At 47.4% G+C, this 15,944-nt stretch overlaps 1 protein-coding gene across 3 annotated transcripts in view; it reads right to left on the reverse strand.

Moving 5' to 3' along the window:
* The window catches only part of CPAP (centrosome assembly and centriole elongation protein), a 521,976-nt gene that overhangs the window by 130,493 nt on the left and 375,539 nt on the right, over positions 1-15,944 (reverse strand). The gene's annotated exons all lie outside the window — the stretch shown is intronic.

Genomic DNA, 15,944 nt, shown 5'->3' on the forward strand with positions numbered 1-15,944 from the left:
TTCAATACTGGCCATATTACGAGCCGTATGCCTAGCACAGTAGTAAATGTCCCTCCACTGCCTCGGTCAACGAACGGCCCAGTTACGTCTCCTATCATTTCTGGCTTGTGGGTTTGAGTTGAGTAATAGCTGATTGGAGGACGCTGTAAAGTTCTGTAATGAGACGTGTACTGGATGTTTTGGTAAGCAACCATTTTTCAAGAGAGGTAAGAAATCAAATGCACCTTAGGGCAAATGGAGAGGTGCATCAACCAATGTCCGATTTGTAGATTTAACCGCTCCGTTTCAGGCAGGGAATAGCCAGAACAAAGGCATTCAAAGGGCAGGGGCCCTTACTTGTCAAATAAATACTCAAACGATCGGCAGCCAGTCTGACCCCAGTTTCGGAAAGTCAGGGGATCTAGTCCTGGAGTATAATCTGGGTTGCCAACGATGGGCGTCAGGGGAGTGGCAAACGAAATAAGGCTGTCTCGCTCAGCCACTCTGTCCCAATCATCTAAGGGAGTTCTGGTGATAGGAGAAAAATAGAGGCTCCTGGGATGTGCAGTTCTATGGAGCAAGGGAATTTTCCAAAGGTGTTGTCTTGCCACTGCCCTTTCCATAAAAAGTCAATGCTTTTTGGATTCTTCGCAGGACCAGAAGAAACCAGAGTTGGACCGCCTGATAGTAACGGGAGAGATTCGGAATACCCAGGCCTCCCTGGTCTGGAGATCTATAACGTAACTCCTTTTGCATACAGGTTCGCCCATCAGCCGAAACAAAGCGGTAAAACTCGTGCTGGATGGTATGTATCGCTCCAGAAGGAAGCTCCACAGGGAGCGCCTAGAAAAGGAACAAATTCTTAGGTAGGTTCGACATCTTCAGAGCCTCCACACGACCAAGCCAAGAGAGGCAATAGGGTCTCCATCTATTTAAATGGATCACGCTGGTCCAGGTTCTGTTTGCCTTTGAGCTGGGTGACTGGATGGTGGTCTTGGACTTGCAGGACACTTATTTTCATATACCCATCCTGCAGTCCCCAGACCTACTATTCAAAGTAGGAGCATTTTCAGTCTGCTGTGCACCCCTGTGGCTTCACCAGTGCTCCTTGAGTGTTGGTGGCCTGGCTGTCCATCTTCTGAGTTTGGGGATACAAGTTTTACCCTACATCAACAACTGTTTGTTGAAGGCGGGCTCACCAGTCAGTCGTAGACCACCTCCAGACACCTGCGAACCTCTTGACATCATTGGGGGTGCATGCTAAACAATCAGAAGTTACATCAGACTACTCAGAAGAAACTTCCTTTTATAGGGTTGTCTTGGATATGGTGACGTTCAAGGCCTTTCCTCCATTGCAACAAGCTCAGGATGTTCGGGCTATGAACCTGATACTTTAGCCTCAGTCCTGGATCTTGGTGACAGCAGCTATCAGGCTTCTTTGCCTTTAACCTACTACAACCTGCGTCGACTATGCCAGGTGGCATACACAGGCTCTGCAGTGGAATCTGAAGTTCGAGTGGGCCCAGCACCAAGGTCATCTATCAAATGTCACCGAGGTGACTGGTCATGATCTGCAGTGATGGCTGCACTATCAAAACTGGACCAGCAGCAGACCCCTTTCCCACCCAGAGCCGATGGTGGTGATGGCTGCATCAATGCTGGGTTGGGGTGGTCATCTGGGAGAGATAGAGATGAGAGGACTCTGGTCTCCTGCAGAAATTCCATATAAATCTGTTGCCGTTGTGTGACATTCCTTTAGAGTTCATGTCTTCCAGCAGTCTATCAAGGGGAGGCTGGAACATGTTCAAGGATATTACCACCACGATGTGGTACTTCTGGAAGAAGTGGGGTCCTGAATTCTGTGCCAAAAAGCTCAGCGTCTCAGGACTTATACAGGTTTGTGAACCACTTGGCGGGATCCTTGAACGCCAGAGAGGAGAATCTCAGCTGGGGGTACCTGGAGAATCACTAATGGCAGCTATATCCCACGATAGCAGAAGGTATCTTCCAACTGTGCGGAAAGCACGGATAGATCTGTTTGTAGCAGTCAAGAATGCGCAGTGTCAAAACCTTCGGGCATTGGAGATCCTGGGAAGACACTTAATAGGAGAAGCATTTCTGCTGGAATGGAACACAGGAATCCTATACGGCTTCCTGCCTCTCCCTCTCCTTCCCCAAGTCCTGAGGATGACACAGGAGTGACTGAAACCAAGTCATCATAGTGACTGGACCAGGAGAGTATGCTACCCGGAACTTCTTGGCATGCATGTCTGTCCCCGATCAGGTTACCACTCTGAAAGGATATTCTGTCACACCTACATGTGTGACGACTGATCAGCGGCAGTTAACTGCATTCGATCTGTCACCAGATCTTGTGGATATCATTCTTGCAATCAGGTGTCAGTGTACGAAGTCCATTTACGCTAAGCACTGGATCAGCCTTGTCTGGAGTCAGAATGGCATACCCTTTGTAAGCCAACATGTCTGGTGTTTTATCGTTTGGTTAGTCTTATGCCCACAAGGGCCTTGCATTGGGCATTATTAAAGATTGTTTGTCAGCCATTTCAAACTTTTTTGCTATCGTCAGACCAACAATACTTATTTAGGTCACCTGTGTACCGTGGAGTGGACTCTTCTTACCATCTAAAAAGGTCCTAAATTAGAGATCAGCACACTGGTATCAACGTTTTCTGCTCAGTGTCTGATAGGGCAATAAGAGTCCTGCAAGAAACTGACATCAGCGCACATGAATGGCATTTATATATATGGCTTTGCTCTGTCGCTTTCGTGGGCAAAACAAAACCTACCCAGAGCCACCTAGCTGAACGCAACAGCACCGCTATGAAAAGTTTCTGGATCCAGTCTGGCGCATGGGGAATATTCTAAAGGTGAGGAATCTGCGGTCTGATAGAGTATCCACCAGAAAGAGTGTTACTGAATGTAAGTAACTTGCTCTTTTGGTGGTGAACCACCAAGTAGCTCACCATAATCCAGCTTCTGATCAAATATTTTTGACTGCTCACTCCTCCCCAGTAACTACTGTTAGCGCTTTCTTCTCCTCTAAGCAGGAACCTGACTGTCTTGCCTCTACTCCTAGAGACAGGGAGATGAAAAGAAGAACAAGTTACTTACCTTTGGTAATGCTTTATCTGGTAGAGACTATCTAGCTGCAGATTCCTTACCTTAGAATTATCCCCTGATGTCAGACTGGATCCAGATTTTTTTCGTGAGTAGTGCCCCTGCATGCCAGTAGGTGGCGTTGCTCGGCTCAGCATGGCATTGTCAGCTGCACTGGAAGGGATGTGAGCGATGCCTATATAGGTGCCACGCCAGCATGCAGACGTTAGTTTCTTTTCACGACTTTGCACGCCAGGAGCGGAGCCACGAAGAATACGGACCACTGCTGTGGAAAATGAGGGCCCTGAGAGGGGAAAGCCCTGTCACTAGGAATCTGTTTGCAGAGCAGGGAGGATGGTCAGTAAGGAATCTGTGGCTAAATAGAATCTCTACCAGATAAGGCGTTACCAGAGGTAAGTAACTTGTTCATCTGATGCAGACTTCTAGCCGCAGATTGCTTAACTTAAAATAGATACCCAAGCAATAATGTTCCAGAAGTGAGTTTGCAAAACAATTTCACAACAAAAAGCCCTGCAGGACCGAACAGTCAAAGTGCCCGCACGCCCAGACTGACCAGACAGTAGTGTTTTGTGAATGTGTGCAGAGAGGCCCATGTTGCTGCCTGACAGTTGTCCAGTACTTCTAGAGAGACTGACCCGCAGAATAGCCCTGGAGGACAAGATACTGGCCATAGAAAGGGCAGATATGGGTTTAGGACCCATCAATGGTGGCAGCAATATAATACCTAGGGACAGAGAGGAAACCTTTGACCCCAAAATCCCCACAGGGATTGTTCCAAAGTATACAGAAGGTGATGAGATTACAAACTGGTTCACAGCCTTTGAGAGAGCCTGTAGTGCTAGGAAAGTCAGCCAGAAGTATTGGGACTTTCTCCTTTGGGAACTGTTCTCTGGTAAGTGCAGGGATAGACTCCGGACACTAACAGAAACAGAAGTGGAGTCCTATGACCACATGAAGGGTACCCTGATTGAGAGCTTTGGAATCACCACTGAAGAATACAAGATCAGATTCAGGGAGACTTGAAAACCCAAGAGTCAGTCCTGAGTAGATTTTGTAGACTTTTCAGTGCAAAAACTAGCTGGCTAGTTGAAAGGTAAAAAGGTGCATGACTATGATGGGTTGTATCATTTAATTATGAAGGAACATCTGTTATCAAGAAAGGTTGCACCAGTACTTGGTAGACCCAGGTCCAATTTCTCCCCAAGAATTGGTAAAGAAGGTGGCCCACTGGGTCAAGACTAGGGTGACCACTCGTGGGGGTGACCAAAACAAAGGTGTTAATAAGCCTTCCAGGGAAAATAGGGTGAACATCCTAAGGATAAAAGTAAAGAGTCTTCTAAATGCACCCCAACAACCTGCTAAGGAGGGTGGGCCCAGAACTCTTTGCAACCAAAAACTGGGTACCAAGGTAAGAACTGGGATCCCAAAAAGACATGGTGTCACAACTGTCAGCAGAGACTGAACACGGAACTGGAGACTCTACCAGTCCCAAAAAGAATCCCCCTAGTACTGCTCCAGTTAGCACTAAAATAGAAAGTCTCCAGGTGGGATCCCTAGTGTGCCCCGAGCAAATCAGAGTGCACATAGAAGCTACACTAGTCTCTGAGGGTGGTGAGAACCATGCACCCTTAGCGGTTTGTCCTACTAATATTGGAAGCAGCCCTTGATTAATGGGATTAGGGTAAAAGCCCTGTGAGATACAGGTGCGAGTGTCAGCATGGTGACAAAAAAACTGTTTTCTTCAGGACAGTACCCGACTGGACAGAACTATCTCGTCACCAACGCTGGCAATGTCACTAAGGACCATCGCATGGCGATGGTGTCCATAGAATGGGGAGGGGTTACTGGCCTGAAACAGGTAGAGGTCTCTTCTGCAATTCCCAGTCCACTGTCTGCTAGGGAATGATGTGGAGTCCTCAGCTTGGGCTGATGTCAAGCTTAGGTCCCATGCAGCCATGCTGGGAATTTCTGAATGGGTGTGCGTAAACACCCGAGCACAGAGCAAGGTCCAGGGTGAAAAAGAGGTGTAGAAGCCTTAAATAATGGACCAACCCTCCAAGAGAAAAAGTAAGTAGACTGAGAAACCAGCTGCTGAACAGCCACAAGCTCAGGTCCCCTCTCCCCAGGGAGAGGGGACACGTCAGCCACCGAGGGAAATGAGCCCCAGAAATTTGGGCCCTACACGGCAAAGCTCCAATGTTCAAGGGGATCCTGTAGGGAAGAGCTGTGCCAAGGGCAGAGGACCTGTCCTACTCTTGAAAGCCTGAGGCAGCAAGCTGCTGCATAGGAATAGGGAGATGTCAGTGGCTCCCACAAGACCTACTGGGAGAAAGGGCCATTGTACACTGAGACCAGAGACCCCAAAACTGGTACCACCAGGCAAATGGTAGTGACTCAACACTTCAGAGAGTTTCTCCTCCTGTTTCGCACATGACATTACTCTAACTGGGCATCTTGGCCACAGCAAAACCTGGAGCAGGCTTCTCAGCCACTTCTACTGGCCAAACAGATCCCAGAAGATGAAGGAGTTTTGTAACTCCTGTGCCACCGTCCAAGCCAGTAGAAAGGCAGGTGGCCACCAAAAGGACCCCTCTTAATTCCACTTCCAGTGGTTAGGGATTGACATGGCCGGTCCCCTTAACCCTCCAACTGAATCAGGTAACAGATTTGTGCTGGTAGTAGTGAATCATGCTACCAGGTATCCTGAGGCAATTCCCCTCAGGACTACCACTGCTCCTACAGTTGCTAGGGCCCTCATTGGTATCTTTACCAGTGTGGGTATTCCTAAGGAGGTGGTATCAGACAGAGGTACAATCTGCATGTCTGGCTACCTGAAACACATGTGGACTGAATGTGGAGTGACTTACACGTTCACTATCCCATATCATCCACAAACTAACGGCTTGGTTGGGAGATTCAATAAGATTATTAAAGGTATGACCATGGGACTTCCTCAGAAGGAGATGCGATGTTCTTTTGTCATGCCTGCTTTTCTCTTACAGAGAAGTGCCACAGAAGGGAGTAGGTTTTTTCCTCCTTTGAACCTCTGTTTGGACATCCTGTGAGGGGACCACTGTGTCTAGTTAAGGAAGGCTGGGAGAGACCTGTCAAACAGCCTGAATAAAATGCTGTGGACCATGTACTTAGCAGACCCCCAGATTAATGCGGATTAGATTTGGAAATTTAGCGGCACAAAAATGGAAATTTAGCAGCATTATTGCGGCACTTTATTTTACTCAATCATTCTTTTTCAGCCTTAAATCAATGGAAACTATCGTGGCAGAATATTCCACTTTGAAATAGGCATGGTTAAAGTGCCTGCAACTCTACGGAAGCACAGCTCTAATCCTAACCTCGTGAGAGGGGTCCCTATTTCTCCCTGGAATGTTTTAGCACCCATCTACGCACCCCTTCCGGGGACCCAAAACCCAAGTCCCTCCTTGTGTGGTTCAGTAGATGATCATATATGTTATGGTGAATATAAACAGTGTATACAGTGCAGAGCATTTAATCTCTTCGATAGCTGATAATACTGTTATCCTAGTCTTTGAAAGATGAAAGGATGAACCTGACCTGCCGGAATAGTAACCTGTGGCTAGCTGGCCACAGGTCACTGCAGCAGGCCCCCAAATCACTACACTAGCCTAAATGTGCTTAGCTATCACCTCAGCTGGGCAATTCTAGGGAACTTCAAAAGCCAATCCTTTTATCTTTCCCTCCCATGAGGGAGAGAAATGAACTGGGCAGGGTTTTCTTCACCATGCCCGGGCCACAGTGTCTATGGATTTGTGACCTCAAAGAAAATTATCCCATTTATTAACTCCAGTGGAGTAATTAGACATGTGCTCTTTTGTCACCACAGCCCCGCCTGCTTGTGTTATCAGATCGCTTCAGCCACAGGAGCCAGGCCTTTTCCCTTTGTACTCCGGAGGCTTCACCCCATGTGCAGAATGGAAATGAACAGCATAACCGGGAGACGGGCTTAGGGTGGCACACCTTGGTGGTTTGGGTAGCTGGAAATCAGCCAAATTCACATTAAATTTGGTAGCAGACAAGTGAAGCAGCCAGAGATTTACATTCTTCTGCACGATGAGACCTTTTTGGGCTGCTGCTTGCATGAGGGCACACACGCCCTGGGGCATGTGAGCCATATCTGGTTTGGAGGAATCTGGTACTAGTTTGTCCAGGCTGACTGAGACACTGCAGGCCCTGTGCAGAATGTGTAGGCCCTGTGCAGAATGTATTTAATTTATTTTTGGCATATAGAAACAGACAGCTTGACAGAAGCTGAAATACCATCATCATCAATTAAAACTCACTCAGCTAAGATAAAAATTATTTAAAAAATAACTAAATTTAAAATAAACATGGGCAATCTCTATATTGTACAAAATCCAAAATGATTTGGCCACAAAACTACCGTTCCTCAATAACAAAAGAGGACATGACAATTACATCCCAGTTTCTCTAATTGCAAGACATACTCAGTTCAGTTTCTGGATCGAAGCAAATCAGTGGACCAAAAGCCCTCTGCTTTTTTAGAATGTTCTATCTGTTTAGATGCTCATATCTTGCATTGAAGTGTCTCTAATTTAATGTAGAGGAGGTGTGATAACAGGCTGCCTACCCGTCTGCCCCTCATCTGCCAGCACCCAGCCGCCAATGCCCTCTTTGCCCACACCTCACAATACCATTTTTGTTTAGTGCTTTAAAAAGGAACTTTTATGTCAAAATTAGTAGAGATGCGTTGGCATCTCTCGAATGGGGAAAAAAGGCAAATTCTGAAAATAGGTTTGGTAAAGGAGCGTGTAGCCAGAACAGCAGCCGGGGTTAAAGCGTAAGAACAGAGTTATCATGACCCCAATCACAGAAAGGACGGCATAAGGGGAAGGAAACATATTCCCAGCTATTATTTCCATATAACGCAATTTGTGGCACCACTGCTGTTTCTAAGCGCTGTAAATAAGAGGAGGAATTATACTTTACAAAAACTGTTCATGCATGGAACTGCCTCTAGAAGCAGGGGTTGCCGGGCCCAAATTCGTAATATAATCTGAAAAGCCCCGGGGAAAACACAGGCTAATAACCCCAGGGTAAGAACAAAGCCTGCGCTGGAGACAAGTCTGCAGTTTTACAGCTTTGTGAGAAATTGGACTGAGAAGATGACGGAGTGCCTTGAGGTACGGAATACAGACCAAATACAGAGATGCCTAAACCAAGCCATTTTATGGCTGCAGGGTGGCACATAGTGACGTGTGCAACCAATAAGAAGCCATATGTTTTTCCTTTCTTCTGGGAGACCTTTTTTAGCGGCCAAAAGAGCAAATATCGCGGCCGTCGCGCTAATCAGCAGATTTCGTGATTTTTGTAGTGAATCGCGAAATCGCGAAATACTGGAGGGTCTGACTAAGCCTACGTTCCAGGTTGGCAGAGTACATGGGTAAGGTGAGCAAAAACCTTGAGGCCAGCTAAAAGCTTCAAAAACTCTGGTATGAGCAAAAGGCTGCCATAGTGGAGTTTTCCAACCAGGGCAGAAGGTATGGGTGTTGGAACCTGTGGCACCTAGGGTCCTCCAAGACAAATGGAGTGGTCCCTACCTTGAAAGGAAAGGCGAGGTCACCCATTTGGTTGACCTTCGCACTAGAAAGAGCCCCAAAATGGTCATTCATGTTAACAGCCTTAAACTTTTCCACTACAGGGCTGAATTGACTACGATGAAGGTCACTGATGAGGATCAGGAAGCAGAGAGTGAACATCTCCTGACCTCCTCTCCAGCAGCTACAGATGGGTCAGTGGATGGAGTGGTCTATTCGGACACCCTCTCTGCCACAGCAAACTGACTGCAGGCAAGTCCTGGAGCAGTATGCTGGGCTCTTCTCCTTAACCCATCGACAGACACACTGGTGTACCATGATGTGGACACTGAAGACAGCCTACCTGTCAAAAACAAGATCTGTCCAGAGTCTGACCATGTTAAGGAGAGCATCAAAGCTTAAGTCAGCAAGATGTTGGAGTGAGGAGTTACTGAACCCTCTGACAGCCGCAGCGCTAGCCCAGTGGTCTTAGTCCCCAAACCTCACTCCAAGGGTGGGAAGCCAGAAATTAGGTTTTGTGTGGACTACACTGGTCTCAGTGCTGTCGCTAAGACAAATGCTCAACCCATACCCAGAGCTGATGAGTTGATAGACAAATTGCGAGCAGCCAAATCATCTTTGACTTAACATCAGGGTACTGGAAGATTGGCATGGTTCTAGGAGAGAAATAAAAAACCGCATTCTCCACTCCAGATGGGCATGATCAGTTCACTGTTATACCCTTTAGCTTAAATAATGCCCCTGCCACCTTCCAAAGGTTGGTGAGCCAAGTCCTTGCTGGGCTGGAAGCTTTTATTGCAGCATTTCTTTATGATATTGTCTATAATTCCACCTGGCAGGATCACATCATCCACATTGGAAAGGTTTTGCAGGCCCTGCAGACTACAGACCTCACTATCAAGGCATCCAAATGCCACATATGGCAGGGCAATGCTGTATACTTGGGCCACCTTGTAGGTGGTGGCAAAGTTCAACCCTTAAAACCCAAAATCCAGACCATTCTGGATTGGGAAACTTCAACCACTCAGACTCAAGGCAGGGCATTCCTTGGCTTGACTGGATATTACAGGAGGTTTGGGAGGGGTTATGGTTCAATTGTGGCACCCCTCACAGAACTCGCCTCCAAGAAAATGCCAATAAAGGTAAACTGGACAGTTAGTTGTCAAAAGGGTTTTGAGACCCTAAAAGAGGCAATGTGCTTAGCACCCATTCTCAAAGCTCCAGATTACGCTAAACAGTTCATTGTGCAGACTGATGCCTGTGAGTAAGGGATAGGAGTGGTCCTATCCTAAACCAACGATGATGGACATGACCAAACTGTTGCTTTTATAAGCAGGAGGTTACTCCCCAGGGAACTTGGTTGGAGTGGGAAGCTTTTGCTGTGGTTTGGTTCCTGAAGAAGCTGAGACCATACCTATTTAGTACACACTTCCTTGTTCACCACATACCTCTCAAATGGCTCATGCAGATGAAAGGTCAAAACCCAAAACTTTTGAGGTGGTCCATCTCCCTACAGGGAATTGACTTTACAGTGGAACACCGACTTGGGACTGACCATGCCAATGCAGATGGCCTTTCCAGGTTCTTCCACTAAGACAATGAGGAATCTCTTGGGAAAGGTTAGTCTTATCCTCTTTCGCTTGGGGAGGGGGGGGGGGGGTGTAGGAAAGTGCCCCTTTTTACATGGTTACTCCTCACGTTTTGCCTGGAATCTGGTGCAACTTTGACTGAGAGTGTACTGGGTTCCTTCTAACCAGGTCCACAGTACTAGTGTTCTTTCCCTAAACTGTACGATTGTTCCACAATTGGCACCCCTTTAGGATCCCTGTAAGTCCCTAGTAAGAGGTACCTATGGTTCCTAGGGCATTAGAACTAAAGAGGATCACTAAGGGCTACAGCACAAACTGTGCCACCCTAAGGGACCCCTCATAACGCTGATGCAAACTGCCATTGAGGCCTGCCATTGAAACCTACGTGCCTGGGTGCAGAGAAAACCAAAGAGTCAACATGACACACATCCCTGTGTACCATGCCTGCCAGCACTACATGTGGTATAGATAATCACCCCTAAAGCAGACCAGACAGCCCTAAGGCAGGGTGCACTATACCCATGTGTGGGCATTTCTGCGTGAGTGGCTATGTCCCAGTGATATCCAAGTTCACCCTTAGATATTGCAAGTGCACAGGGAAGCCATAACGAGTACATATGCTGGACACTCGTCATTACGAGTTCCCCTGCTACATGATGGTTTCACCGCACCCCAAGGTGTTTCGTACGAAACACCTCGTCTTAATAAACCCACAATGAAGTCAGTCAGGGGAGGCTCCTCCGCTGGAGTGGAGGAGTGCCGCCCCACTTAGAAGCCCCTCAAAGCCCCAGAGATGAAAAACAAAATGGTAATTTATTACCATTTTATTTTACATGCCCTGTCCCGAACACAGTTTCAGGACCGGGACGGGACCGCTACTGAGTGACAGCAACAAGAAGGAGGGTGTACACTGTTTAAAGTGTGCATGTCTTTTTGGCAGCCGCCTTGCGACAGCCACCCACACATGCACACTTTGAATAGCTCTAAGACAGCTGGGTTAGAGCAAGTCAAAGCCTCCAGATCGCGGAGGATAGCTCAGTGAAGCCGCTCCCACCAATCAGAGGGCTGCTCTCATGCTAGTTAGAGAAGCACCCGTATTGCCCAAGGGAGTTGCTGCATCCAGTTCCAGTGAAAGAGGAGGTCCAGACTGGAAGACGTTGTGTTCTGTAAGGTAAATGTTTTTTTATATATTATTTGCACGTGTGGTTTTGTTCATATATATTATTTGCTCGTCCAGATAGTGTAGGTGCCAACCCCTCTGTCCTGACCCCACTTTTTGGCAGCAAGACAGCCAGGAAAATTAGCAAGATTAGGTGTTGAGCCCACATTCAGCCAGCACCAACCCTACTAGGGCGGGCCAGCTGATATGGACCCCACTTTTCAGATTCCTCCATGTTGTTTTGGATGGAATTAGCCTTCTAGAGTCAGGGTTATGCCCTCTTCCCACAGGAAGTGTTCATTTTGGGGGGGGGGGGATAGACACCCAAAAGGTAGGTAGCCCATTGGCTGCTACCAGTCACTCCCTGTAAATGCCCCTAAATTGAGTATTTAGGTGGCAGCTCTGAACCCAAGAACTCAGATTTGATGGATCAACAGAAGTACGAAAAAGAATCACTACCTGGCGAGAACTGCAACAGAAAATTAAAATGACTCATCCTGAGAGCTGGAGTACTAACAAATCCTTGGGTAGCTTGCCAGCACTTCAGAAACCACCGACAGTCTCACTTGTAGTAGAGGAGCTACTCCCCTGCAGTCCGGTTCAGCGCCTTACAGCTCCCCGGCCCAACCGACTCCGCAAACAACCAGGAGAAGGTACTCGTGCTCTGGAAGGTCAGATCGGTCTCTCCACTGAGTGTGAAGACACCAGGACCAACCGGAGCCATGCAGCACCAACCGCCGGGGTACCAGACGCCATGCACCAAACACCACCAGCGTAGGAAAATACGTTTCTGTTGCAGTAACCCCACGATCCCCCCCCCCCCCCTCTCTACTTTTTGCCAGATTTCAGATGCACTTTGACTTGATGTGCCCTGGGTCCCTGCCTTTCAGGTTCCCATGGCCTATGTTCTTTACCAAAACTGTACCTTTGTACCCTCAATTGGCGCCTCTCTGGCCACATTTAAGTCTCTTGTAAAAGGTACCATGGGTACCAAGGACACTGTAACCAGAGAAGGCCTCTAAGGGCTGCAACACATATTGTGCCACCCTTAGAGTTTCCGTACCTTAAAGCACAAACACTGCTATTGCAGGCTGCGTGTTTTGGTGCAGAGAAAAGTGAAGAGGTGACATGGAACACATACCTGTGTGCCATGCCTACAGCCCACTGCCTATGGTATCGGTAAGACACCCCTCTAGCTGGGTGCCGTATACGACTGGTGAGGGTACAGTTGTATGAGCACTGTACCCCTACAGTGTCTAAGTCTATTCTTAGACATTGTAAGTGCAGTTAAGCCATGAAGAGTATATGGTATAGGAGTTTGTCATTACGAACTTCACAGCACCATAATGGCTTTACTGAATAATTGTGGGAAGTTTGGTAGCAAACTTCTTCTCAGCATAATAAACCCACATTGATGCCAGTGTGGGATTTATTAGACAATGCACTCCAGGGGCATCTCAAAGAGGACCCTTGAAAAACAAACAGCCTCTTGTGGGTTCCCTGACTGGTAGACACAAGCCTGCCATCACAAGATAAGTTTCTGGACCCCTGGGGTGGGAACCTTCGCTCCCTGGGCCCAGTTACAAAGCCTTTCCTGGGTGGAGTTGTTCACACCTCCCCCAGGTCAGGAAGAGCCATCTGGGGAAGGGGAGCTTTAAAGGCCTTACCACCTTTGCAACGCATCCCCCAGCCTCTCCTGCTATCAGGAGCAGGCCCCCTTCCTATCTCACCTCTTTTTCGGCTGGAAAACAGGTGGGAAAAATTAGAACAGCCCAGAAGGTGTGCCCCACCTTTGCTAACCCCACCCCTGAGGTGGGGGAGGCGAGGTGAAGCCCACTCTGCTCAGGGTTAGGGATTGTGCCCCTCCCCACGTGGGGTGAGTCACCAAGGGTGTAGTCACCCAAAGGTCAGTAGCCCATTGGCTACTGACTTAGAGACTCCTTAAACACCCCCTAAATACAGTATTTAGGGGGTAGCCCTGAAACCAGAGAGCAGATTCCCGCAACCTGCGAAGAAGGACAAAGGAAAACGCACAGCAGAGGAGATTGCAGAGGAGAACTGACTTGGCCCCAGCCCTACCGACCCGTCTGCAGATTCCACAGATCCTGCGCAAAAAGTCACTTTCTCCTGCAGCCAGCGGTGAACAGCAGCTCTGTTCAAAAGAATCTCCTTGTCTAGGAAATGTCCCAGTGTGATATCCAGGTATATCACACTGAGTAGTAAAAAAAAAAAAGTTATCTAAAAAGTACTCTAAAGAGTATTCTGAAAAGTAATCACAATGTAATTACAAGTATCTAGTGACTTTAAATATTCTACAAACCTGTAACAAAGTCATGTTTCATCCAGCTTGCTTATTTTGATCAACCTATCTTGAAAAGTATCATTTTACTTACCTGTACCAAGGCCTGCTTGGTTCTAAAAATAAAACACAACTAAAGAAATATTTTTTATACAAACAATTGGTCTGAGTTCAGTCTTTGAGTGTGTGACATCATTTCTTGCCTGAGTGTGTACAATAAATGCTTAACACTACCCTCTGATAAAGAATTACTGTTCGCCAACACTACCACAAATAAGAGTCCAGTCTGGATTCTCATACCACCATGGCCTAGCGGCCATCGAGGGAAGTCTGCATCTTTGAGATCAACTTAGAGGATGGCCCCTGCCAGCTGGTTCTCCCCGATCGCAAGGTGCATCTTTGTTCACCCAGTCCAGCGGACCTACGCCCACTGCTCCAGCCCAGGTCCCGACAAACTGGCTGTGCCCTCGTGCTCCAAGACCCCTTGCAACCTGAGCCCCCGTTTGGGAGCTGTCTGCCTTGCCTGCAAGACCCCATGTGCAGCCTCTTTTCAGGTGGCCCCCCCTTCTCCCTGGGACATCAGCTACTAGCCAACACCTTGCTCCCGGGAAAACCCGGGCGGTTCCCGACAAACTGCTTGGTAGTACTTTGAACCTTGGCCCACTATTACTTTGATCCCAGAAGGGGAAGCCCTGAAACCGACGATACCTACCTTTATGCATCTTTGACTTTTCCTCCCATAGGATTGCATTGTGTGTTTCAGCGCACAGGTTTAAACGCTTTACTTACCTGTGAATATTATTAAAAACTGTACTTACCTTTGAATGAAGTTCTTGAGTTTGAAATATATAAAAATAAGGAATGTTATTTTTCAAATTTAGTCTCAGATTTATTCTTTGAGTGTGTGCCTCATTTATTGCCTCTGTGAGTACAACAAATGCTTAGCACTACTCTCGGATAAACCTAACTGCTCACCCACACTACCACAAAAAAAGAGAATTAGTTTAATCCACTTATGCTCTGTAAATCAATTGGGGACCCACTGGACTCTCTGCACTGTACTTCTTTTTAGTATGCCACAAAAAGAGCCAGCTTCCTACACCATATTTTATGATATTTAGGATTCATTTGTCAGAGGTAATCCTCTCCCATTCTTGCAGAAATTCTCAGATTCTTCCTTCTACTGGCAACTTGTGTATGAGGGTTCCTTGTGGTCACTTTGTAGTGTGGTTTCCCTCTTTCGGGGTTTGCCCTCTTCACGCTTTCAGAGCCGACAAAGGACCGACTGGAGATTGAATGGTACTGCTATTGTGGGGCAGTGGTGGGTTCACTCTGCTGGCTGCTGAAGCCTGTATGAGGGGTATGTGGTTGCATGGCTCCTTTTTCCCCGAGGTTGTTCTTTTTCTGGGCAATGCCTCACTGGAAGGTTCCCTTGTATTGAAGGCGGTCTCATTGTCCTTTTTCATGCGCTGAAGCACTTAGTCTACCGACTCTCCAAACAGGCTGTCTCCTGTGAAGGGCATATTAATTATGGCTGACAACCTCTTGCTTAAAGAGTCTGCACAAGGTCGTGGCTGTGCAGAGCTGTCTACTGGCTGTGTCTGCGCATCCAGCACGGATTTTAGGCACATGTTAAAAATTGTCTTGCACTCCTGCAACACTGCGCTTTCCCTCTTTTTGAATTCCTCTGGGAGATGTTCCATTAGCTCCTTCTTCTTGTCCCACTGTTGGGTGTACAATGGCTATCTTCCACTGTGTTGCTACTGAGCTTTCCATTTTCCTCCCAACCATGTCTCTTCCCTTACTTTCCTTGTCAGGTAATGGTCCCGTAGACATCAGTGCATTATCTCTTTTCCATGCCATTGCCACGATAAAGTAGCCTTCTGACATGTTACTCCTATTGTAAGGTGGGTCCCTTGATCACAGGCGATTTCTTTTCTACCCTTGGGGTTATTGCCTTAGCTGGAGCGGATTCTTTAAATGCTGCCCTGCCCTGGTCTAGCATGCATGGGAGCAGTGGGAGAAACAGTTTTCTCTTTTGCTCCAGTAGTAGTGTCTTGTTTGCTCTGGAAGCAGTGTTATGCTTCTGATGATTGTTACTCCATTTTCACTCTGTAGGTGCCTGCAGCCCTCTTTATAACTGCATTGTATGCAGTGATGTCATCTGGTGGTAATGGTTTCGGTGG

Source organism: Triturus cristatus, chromosome 8 (assembly GCF_964204655.1).
Source record: "Triturus cristatus chromosome 8, aTriCri1.1, whole genome shotgun sequence".
Taxonomy (NCBI): Eukaryota; Metazoa; Chordata; class Amphibia; order Caudata; family Salamandridae; genus Triturus; species Triturus cristatus.